The following is a 9,078-nucleotide window of genomic DNA, read 5'->3' as shown; positions in this document are numbered from 1 at the left end:
ATGGGCAGGGAGGCCTCTGGCCAGCCTCTCCAGCTCTGCTGCCTGCCACCTTCTTCCCCCAGCTCCCTGGCACAGTGTTGTGCGCCCTCCCCAGGACAAGGACAGTCACACATCACGGCTCTGATTGAAGCCACTTCTGCAGTCCGGGGTGAGATGCTCTTGCAATCCTAACAGGGCTGCGTGGCTCCCTCACTTCTGCCGCTGCCTGCCTCTAACCAACCCTCTCCTGAGAGTTTTCAAGTCCCCTCTGGGAAGGGGGCGAGCTGGCTCTATGGTTGACTAAGGGATTCTTCCCGAGTCTCACTGCAGCCTGCCGACCAGGAGGCCACCTGTTACACTTTTGCCATCCAGTGCTGGAGGGAGACCAGCGGGTGGGGTGTTTCCCTAGCCTGGTGGGGTTTTGAGGTGGTAAGGGGGCTTTGTGGAAAGTGTTCCCTGGACAGGCTGTGAGATCTGGGGCAAGTGTAGTCACCTCACTGGGCCTCAGTTTCTCCCCTTGTTATAGACTTGAATCAGGAGCAGTGGGGTGAGCAAATGAACATGCCACATGGGGGCATACGCCACGTGCGCGCGGATGTGTGAGGTTCCAGTGACGCACCAGGGTGGGGGAGTAGCGCGCCCCTCTGCGTCCCTGTGCTTTGCTGTACTTTTCTGGGTGTGTGTTGGGGAGGCTATGTTCCTGACCCTCCCCCTCTGGGGTGAGAAGGGGTCCCCGCCATGTCCTCGGGGTAGGTGAGCTGGCACGCGCACGGGGAGGAGGAAGGGGGGGCTTCCGGAAGAGGGCGCCGGTGGGGTGTGGTGGAAGGGGAGCTGCCAGCAGGGCGGGTGTGGAGGGGTGGCAGGGCGCCGCGAGAGCCCTGGCCTTCCGGAGGTGGAGGTGTGGGGTAGGGGGAGGGCTCCAGGTGCTCTCTCTTTAAAAGGCCGGCAGAAGCCTCGTGAGCTTGGCCCGCACTTTCAGCGCAAACTTGCTGGGCTGGTCTCGTGCCTCCTCGGGTGCAGCAGCGGCTGTGGGCGCCGGGGCCAGCGGCTGCGGCCCCCTCGCCCCCTTGCGCTTCCCGGCGCTCCCGCCCTCTCCCGCAGCCTCCCCTCTCAGCGCCTTCCTCGCTCTCTCGTCTCTCGCTCCCTCTCTCGCTGGCTCTCCAGCGCGCTCTCTAGCTCGCTCTCATTTTTTTTTTTTCCTGCTGCTGTTGCCGCTGCCGCGGCGCCGCCAGGCGCCCGTACCTCGGCCGGCTGCGCTCGCTGGTCGCTCCCGCTCCGCTCCCTTCCTAGCCCGGAGCTCTCGGCCAGACCCAGCTCCCCTTGCCGCCTCTCCCGCTCCTTCCGGCTCGGATGCCGGGCCCCGCCGCAGCAGGAGCAGGGGTTGCCGCCGATCCCCCTCTCGCTTGCTCGCTTGCCGGAGCAGCAGCCGAACGCCGCGCGCTTGGCGGCGGCTCCGGCCGGGCGGCCGCCAGCTCATCCCTGCTGCGTCCGGGACTCCGGGCGGCTCCGCGGCGCGCTCGGTCCGCAGCGTCAGCGCCGCCCGCCGCGGCCCGGGCTGTGGGCACCGCGAGAACCGTGCCTCCGGCCGTCGCCTGCCTGCGCCCCCGGGGCAGGCGGGCACGCAGCGGACCCCTCGCCGCGGCTTAAACCTTGCTGGCGCGCGGTGAGTTGTGGCCCGAGGGGGACGGACAGAGGGGACCGTGCCCTCCGGCCTCCTGGGGCGAGGGCTGCGGCGGGGACATCGGGGCTCGGGGAGGTGGCCTCCGGCGAGCTCCCGCGCTTGGAGTGCTCCGAGGAGAGCCGGCGCCCCCGGAGACTTAGGGGCCGGAGGGCGCGGGACCTGAACTAGAGGGTCTCCCCTCGGGGCTAAGGCAGGCTTTCCGGGTGCCCGAGGGAGGGAATGGGGCAGAAGCTTTTTTGCGGGCCCGGTGGAAAGTACTGCCTCTGTATACAGGGGCTTCCAACGGATGGAGGGTCGTGCCAGCTTTCAGGTGGGGGCGGCGGCATTAGCGCATCCCCGTCTGCGGAGAGGCAGGACAGGCGGGGGCGCGGGGCATTATTTGCACTTCTTCCCGGCAGTCTCCCGGCGGGAGGGCACCCAGCCTCGCGCGCCTCGGCTCCTTTCCCAGGCACCGCGTCCGGCTCCCATGCCCGCCCCAGCGCCGCCTTCGCCACCGGCCGGAGCCCGGCAACCGCTTGCCCATGGCCTCGGCAGGTTGTGGTGGTCTCTAGGGTCTGGGGTCTCCCTGCAGCCCCAGGACTTCAGGATCAGGCTCTCTCCGGACACTCGGGAGCGTCCCTCCCCGGGACCGTGATGAACCTGCGCGTCTACGCGGCCTCCGGGCGAGCGGACCCGCCGTGGTCTCTGTGTGTGCATGTGTGTACGCGCGTGTGTGCTGGGGGTCCCTGCTCAGGGGTCGGTCTTTCCCGGCGCTCGCAGGTGGGAGGCGTCTCCTCCCCGCGCGGGGGCGGGGCCGGGAGGTGGAGGCCTCGACTGCTAGAGGCGCCCCCGCACCAGGGCGGTCTGAGGCTGTTTGTGCTGAGATGGGGCAGCAGCATCGGCGGCCGCAGGGAGTCCTGAGGCCCGAACGTACGAGCGCCCCCTGCCCCTAGGCCCTGAGTGACATCCCGCCCTCAGACTTTCAGTCCCTTTCGGAGGAGGCGCCTTGCTTCTTTCTCCCCTCTCCGCACCATGCCGGCCCCTGGCGCGGGAGAACGCGGCCTTTCCGGACACCGACTGAGCTGGGCTTGCCTAGCTGGATGCCCGAAGCCACGTGTCTCTCAGAGCGGTGGCTGCCCCTGTGTCAATCTGGCAGAAAGCCCGAAGTGACAGGGAGGAAGGGGCATGTGTGTTCCCATTATAGTCCCTCGCCTTGTCCGTTCTGGGGTGAGTGGGGGCCTAGGGCAGGCGGGGAGGGCAGTGCTCCCAGGGTCTCCATACGGAGCACCCCATCCCACACCCTGCCATTTTGCAGCGCTCAGCCTCCTGCCCTGGGGCCAGCCAATGGTGGACGTGAAGAATGCCCTCATTCTCATCTCCCTACACTCCCGGAATGCGTCCTGGGCTAGCCCCACTTTCCCCCGGATCCCAATGGGATGCTGGGCCTCAGGCTCTGGGTCTGCATGCTCAGCTCCTCGGAGCCCAGAAGGGCCTCAGGGCCTTCCGGCCTAAGGTAGGGGCAAGCTTTCCTGAAGAGGGGAGGTCTAGCAGGAGCCTTTTCGGAGGTGGCAGAACTTCCGCAGAGGCGTCTGGGTACTCTGGGGTGTGATCACCCATAGCGCAGGGGCCTCATCACCTCTTCTTGGCAGGCTCTGGGGACTGGTGAACCGGCCCTCGAAATGGGCCTGGCTGCGGTGGAGAGTGGAGGTTGGAGCCTTGTCCGCTCTCTGACTTCCTGGAGGGCTTCACCAGCCCTTGGTCAGATCCTGTCCTTGGGGTGGGGTGGGGTGGGTGGGGGGGCTTTGAGGATGGTGCCTCCAAGCCTCTGCTCAGCACTGGGCTGGGCATGATGTCCCCTTGTGAACTGGGTGGCCACTGTCTTTATGTTCCTCCAACTTCTGTCCTTTTACACATAAGCTTTTGCCTACCTGCCAATACCTTCATACCTGTCAGAGACAAAAATACCCCAAAAGTTATCCCCCCCCACATCCCTCACCTCAGCCACTTCAGGGACTACCCTTTCCAGGGGTATCTGCATTTAAGAGAGATGGGAGAGGAAGATGGCAAGGCGTAACCCAAAGGAGTGCTCTACTCCACTCATGGATTCTCAGGCATTTTCAGGAGCGAGATATATTGGTGGGGGGGGCGGCATGTAGCTCGTCACTAAGCACAGGTCCTGAGCAGGCGGAGGGGAGGCGGGAGCATGTCAGGAGTTGAGCTGCTTTCTGGGCCTCAGTGGCCTTGCGTAGGCCGCTCCTCCTTCCCCCCCCCGCCCCGTCCTCCCTCTTCCCCCCCCTCCCTCCTCCCCCGACCTGCGTCTGGGCGGCTTCATTCCGTTGGAGGCGTGACGTCTCTGGGAGGGAGCGCCTTGCACAGCGGCAGGCAGCCCGAGGTAGGTGAGAGAGCAAGCGAGTGAGCCTGGAACTGAGCAGTGTGCTAGCCAGAAGGGTCAGGGGGCCGGGCTCAGGCCCAGAAGGGCTCTGCAGCCCCCACCCACTTCCTGAGGGGTCCACAGTCCAGCGCCAGGATGTGTGGCCACACCCATACCCGCCCTGCTGCAGGGGGACAGCTGGCAGCAAAAGATGGGAGCAGAACCCACAGCCTCCTGAGCTGAATAATTACAGCTGATAGATGTGTCCTCTCTCTTAGACAAGTGTGGAGTCGGCAGCCTCTAATTACCACCCACCCCAAGATATCTGCCCACCCCACTGTCCTCCTCTGCTCGGCCTAGAACCCAACTTTCCAGTGGGCAGGCCGCACCGGCAGCCTGGACAGCTGGGCCTACCGGCTGTTGGCTGGCAGGTTATCTCATTTCTGCAGAGTGGCGGCCGCCTTTGCCTCCTGAAGAAGGCATGCGGGGAGCTGGCATTGGAGCTCTGGCCCCACTCACTGGGGCTGCAGGAGAGCTGCTGGCTGTCTTGGCGGGCCTAACGGGGCTTGCACTGGTGGGCATGGGCCTGGAGCAGTGGACACCAGCTCTCTGTCACTCCCACTCAGACTGATGGCTCCTGGAAAGAACGGAGAGGGCTCATTTTAAGTGTCACCTCTGCCCTAGTTAGCAGGGGACTATAAAAAATTAAGTTAGAGGGTTTTGCTGCGTTTGGTCCCTGTAGAGTGCAGGCTGCTTTTTCTTGGCCCTGCGAGCTGTCTATGTCTCTCCTCTCTCTGTGTACTGTCTCTGGCCTCCCTCTCCCTGCTGCCTCCCAGATGAATCTGAGGCTGGTAGTTCCTCCTTCACAACCAATTCCTTCTCCCTGCCTGCCCTGGGGGCTTCTGCCTTGGTTTCCCACTTCTCCCCTCCACCTGGCTTGCCTTGCCTGAGCCTGCTCCTGGAAGGGAGGCATGTCAATGGAACTTGCTTAGAAGAGATGAAACCTGCTAGCTAGCAACCAGCCCACCCCACGGCCCTGTCCACCCCCCTTCCTCGCCTGCAGGCCCGAGAGACTGTTCCAGTCTGTCCATGTTTCACTTGGCTCCTTGGAAAAACAAGCACCACAAGGATGGTAAAAATCACCCCTTAAATTAAAGCTGATGACTCCCGTCGAAATGTTTTATTATTAACCTCACCATTTAGCAATCTCGTGGCAGCAGTGAGGCATAAATATATGTGCACACACGTATATTAAATAAATTGGGGAACGCAGTGCATAATGACATTATCTGGACCCCATTCAATTAAGGTAGATATTATCTGTGGTAATTGGGAAATGCCAGCCCATAATGCCAGCCCATGCCATTTGGGGCTGAGCCATGCTGACAGGCAGGCTGTGGTGTCTAGTTAAGGCCCTCAGTTCTCCCGAGAAGGCACTGGCCGCCCATTGGCGGTGATGATGGTGAGTCCTAGGAGAGCTTGGGCAGCTGCTCTCCCCGGGCTGGGCCACCAGCATGGGAACCAGGAGGTCTGGGTTCCACCCAGTCCTTCACACTCGGCTCTCCCAGCCACCCCTCTGTTCCTTAGGGTGAAACAAGCTAGCCCCTGGATCTATTTCCTGGTTGGGGGCATGACTTCTAGTAAAAACTCTGTCATTGCTACAGGGTTATTTTTAGGTTTAAATATAGAAATAAAGATTGGAGACTCGACCTGATTCCTAAGCTTGTGGAGGGTGATTGCTTCTCAGGTGCCACTCACTGCCCCTTTTCAGTGCCTGACCTCGGTGCAGCCGAGGGATGGAAGTCTCCCCACCAACCACAGTTATATTCATGCGGTGCAGTTTGTATGTTGATTGGGCTAAGCCAGTGGCCCCTGCTTTCCAGGGCAGTGCTGGGTTGTTGAGGGGACAGGAAGAGGGAGGAGAGAGGAAGAAGCAGTATTAGCGGCGAAGCCCACAATAGTAACAGCTGCAAACAAAGACACTTGCCCACTTGGGTCTTGTGCTGGAAAACTAGAGATGGTGGCATGTAGGGATGGGGAGGAGAGGCCTGGGGGTCTGCATGGTTGGGGCCTGCTGGATGGAGGAGATCCAGGCAAGCATGAGCCTGGTGGCTGGTCCCCTGGCTCTGGGAGAGGACGAAGGTCAGGGTGGGGCATTTTCTAGGCTGAGCAGGGAGGCCCAAGGGCTGATGAGATGTGCTTGCCTTGTCGATGGGACTTGCTGCTGTGAGCTGCTGTGGCCTTGGCAGGTGGCTGTCCTTCTAGGTCTCAGGTTTCTCTGGTGATGAGTCCCTGCCTGTGCTGTGCTCAAATCCTTCCGTGGCCCCTCATTTCCCTGTCCACACTGTGGTCGATAAGGTCCTGTTGATCTTGTGCTCCAGGCCCTCTCTGACCTCATCGCATCAACCCTCTCCCCACTGCCCCCTGGTCACGTTGGCCTCCTTGCTCATCCTCGAACATCAAGTGCCAAGCCTGTGCCCACCTCAGGGCCTTTGCACTTGCTGTTCTTTCTCTTTGGAATCCTCTTCTCCCAGATGTTCACATGGCTCATGCCTTTACTGCTTTTACTCTAGGATCAAATGCCACCTCCTCGGAGAAGCCTTCCCTGATTATTCTTTTCTGAAAAAGCCCTTCTGGGTCATTCCCTGTCCCCTTACCTGCCTTATTTTTTTTCATATCGCCTGATCCCCTGAAGTCCCAGCCATCTATGTGTTCATGTATTTGTTGTCTGTCCTGTGCCTACCCCCTTTGGGATGTGGGCTCCACAGGGCAGGCGTTTGTGTCTGTTTCACTCCCACTGTTTCCCCAGTGCCCACCCAGAGCAGGGCCTGGTACACAGTGGGTGCTCAGAGCACCTTTGAATGTCACACTGAGGGACTGAATGGTTGTGACAGAGGGGACTGTCTTCTATGCTTGAGCACACAACAGAGTTGTGAGAATTCAGTGCAAGGTCCGAGTGCCACTCTGGACTGGGTGCACTGCTGCAGATCCCCTGTCCTGGGCTTTGCTCTGGGCAGGGTGCTGGCTTTGCCTGGTCAGTTACTGAGCCTTTCCTATGTTCTGAACCTTGGACTGGGCATGGGGAACATAGAGATGAGGGCAGTGCTGTCCATGCAGGCCTTTAATGTGCTCCCAGCCTTGTCATTGTTAACACGAGAGAGGTTCTGTGTCATTAACTGCGGAGGAAGGAGATAAAACTGTAATAATCAGGGCAGGCTTCCTGGAGGAGGAAGGATCTCAGCTGCTTCTTGAAGGGAGAGCTTCACAGAGAGGAGGCTGGAGGGAATCATAGGTTGGGGGAAGGCAAGGGCAATGGATTTGAAGTTTTCTGCTCCACGTTTACACTGGCATTAGGCAAAAGAATTACTTCCTCTTTCCCTCCCTCCCTGCTCTCCTCTGGGGCATTCCACCCCATGCCCATGACAGAGCCAGTCGCCTCTGAATCAGGGCCCTGTTGTTTTGGCAGAACAGGGAGGGGACAGCTTGTGGATTGGGGTCTGGGATTTCTGACATCAGGAAGCTTCCTGGTCGAGGCTGGTGAGCTGGAGCAGCTCAGGGGGAAAGGAAAGGGAAGAGGGTTGGGGCCAGACCCCCACTGTGCCCTTCTTCTTGCTCTTAGCTCTTAGCATGCGGCTGTGGCCATTCTGGCTGACTGCCTGGGAGCAGCGCTTCTCTTTAGGCAGAATAAAGCCCCAGCTGGCCTGGGGTGGGTTGAAGGTTCCAAGATGCCTCCTCATAGCTCAATCAATCCTTAGTTTCCCTGCCTGAAACTATGCCTCACATTCCACCATTAGAATCATTCCTGTGGGTTAAAGAATTGCTTATGGAAGGGGCCTTAAACACAGAGATAGATTACTTGAACAAGAGGCCCAGGAATCATTTGGCTCACATCACGTCATTCATTCACTTCCACGAAGCCTGCTGGGGATGCCAGGCTCTGTGCAGGGCTGGGTTGCAGAGGTCAGCACGAGGAGGGCTGTGCTGCTAGGATTTGAAGGGCTAACTGGTCATCCTCCTTCCCCATGGCCTGGGAGTCATACAGTGCAGCTGGCAGGGGTGGCACAGTTCTGACAACCCAATTCCTGTCCTGTCCTACAAACCACACCTCTGCCCAGCCAGTGGGGGCCCGGAGGGATAGCAGAGGGGTCACAGAGGTGAGGGGAAGGGAGAGGCCTTCGGTTCTCCCTCATTTCCCCTTTGGGGCAGTGGCGCTGCCATCCCTCTTCTGGGAGATGCGGGATGTGGGTGATGAGGCATCTAAACAGCTCAGGAATTGAAACCAGACTCCACACAGCCATACACAATTCTAGAGCACTCCTGAGCACCTGGGCTGGGTGGGCCCTGCAGAGGCAAAGGTGAATGGAGATGAAGGAAGTGCTGGTGGGAACACAGAGAAGGTTGGGAGCTGAGAGGAAGGTGGGAGGGAGCTCTTGGCCTGGCTCTTTTTGCTGAACCCCAAGGGGCTCGGGCCTGAGTCCCCAAGCCCCTTTCCTACGGGAGCTGACCCTCAGAGGGCCAAGAGCAGGAGCCAGGGGCTCTGGCAATGACCCTGACCCTGGGAAACAAAGGACAAGGTTGTTCCCTCTATTTACCCTTTATTCTGGCGTTTGGGTTTTGTTCTATTTTCTTAGTTTTGGAAGAATAAAAAGAAACTCAGTGAAAAGTAATTGGGAATTTGGTAAATCACAGCAGTTCTCTTCGGATCTGGTTGTTGTTTTGTGGTTTGTGGTTCTTTCTGGCTTGGGCCCTGGATGCAGAGGGAAGGACTGAAGTTGGAAAAGCATGAAGGTCCTGCTTGTTAATATTATACTAAGAAGTGGGCCGGGCAAAGTGGCTGACACCTGTATTCCCAGTACTTTGGGAGGCTGAGGCTGGAGGATCGCTTGAGTTCAGGAGTTTGAGATCAGCCTGGGCAAGCAACATAGTGAGATGTCATCTCTGCAAAAAAAAAAAAAAAAAATTACCTGGGCATGGTGGCACATTCCTGTAGTCCCAGCTATTCAGGAGGCTGAGGTAGGAGGATCACTTGAGCCTGAGAGGTTGAGGCTGCAGTGAGGCGTGATTGCAC

At 59.5% G+C, this 9,078-nt stretch overlaps 1 protein-coding gene across 11 annotated transcripts in view; it reads left to right on the top strand.

The window, feature by feature from the left end:
• Positions 1-593: 593 nt before the first annotated feature.
• GRM4 (glutamate metabotropic receptor 4) overlaps positions 594-9,078 on the top strand; it is a 127,821-nt gene continuing 119,336 nt past the window's right edge. For 7 of the 11 annotated variants that reach the window (XR_004028034.1, XM_030804107.1, XM_030804104.1 and 4 more), the window contains exon 1: positions 1,110-1,642. The gene's annotated coding sequence lies outside the window, so the exon portion shown is untranslated. Of the gene's footprint in view, positions 729-1,109; positions 1,643-3,954; positions 4,032-9,078 lie in introns of those variants that run through there. The other 4 variants (XM_030804108.1, XM_030804103.1, XM_030804110.1 and 1 more) reach the window with 3 other exon arrangements.

The sequence above is a fragment of the Nomascus leucogenys genome, chromosome 22a (genome assembly GCF_006542625.1).
Source record: "Nomascus leucogenys isolate Asia chromosome 22a, Asia_NLE_v1, whole genome shotgun sequence".
In the NCBI taxonomy this organism is placed as follows: domain Eukaryota; kingdom Metazoa; phylum Chordata; class Mammalia; order Primates; family Hylobatidae; genus Nomascus; species Nomascus leucogenys.
The sequence above is the reverse complement of the archived record's forward strand: the minus strand, read 5'-3'. Positions and strand labels throughout refer to the sequence as shown.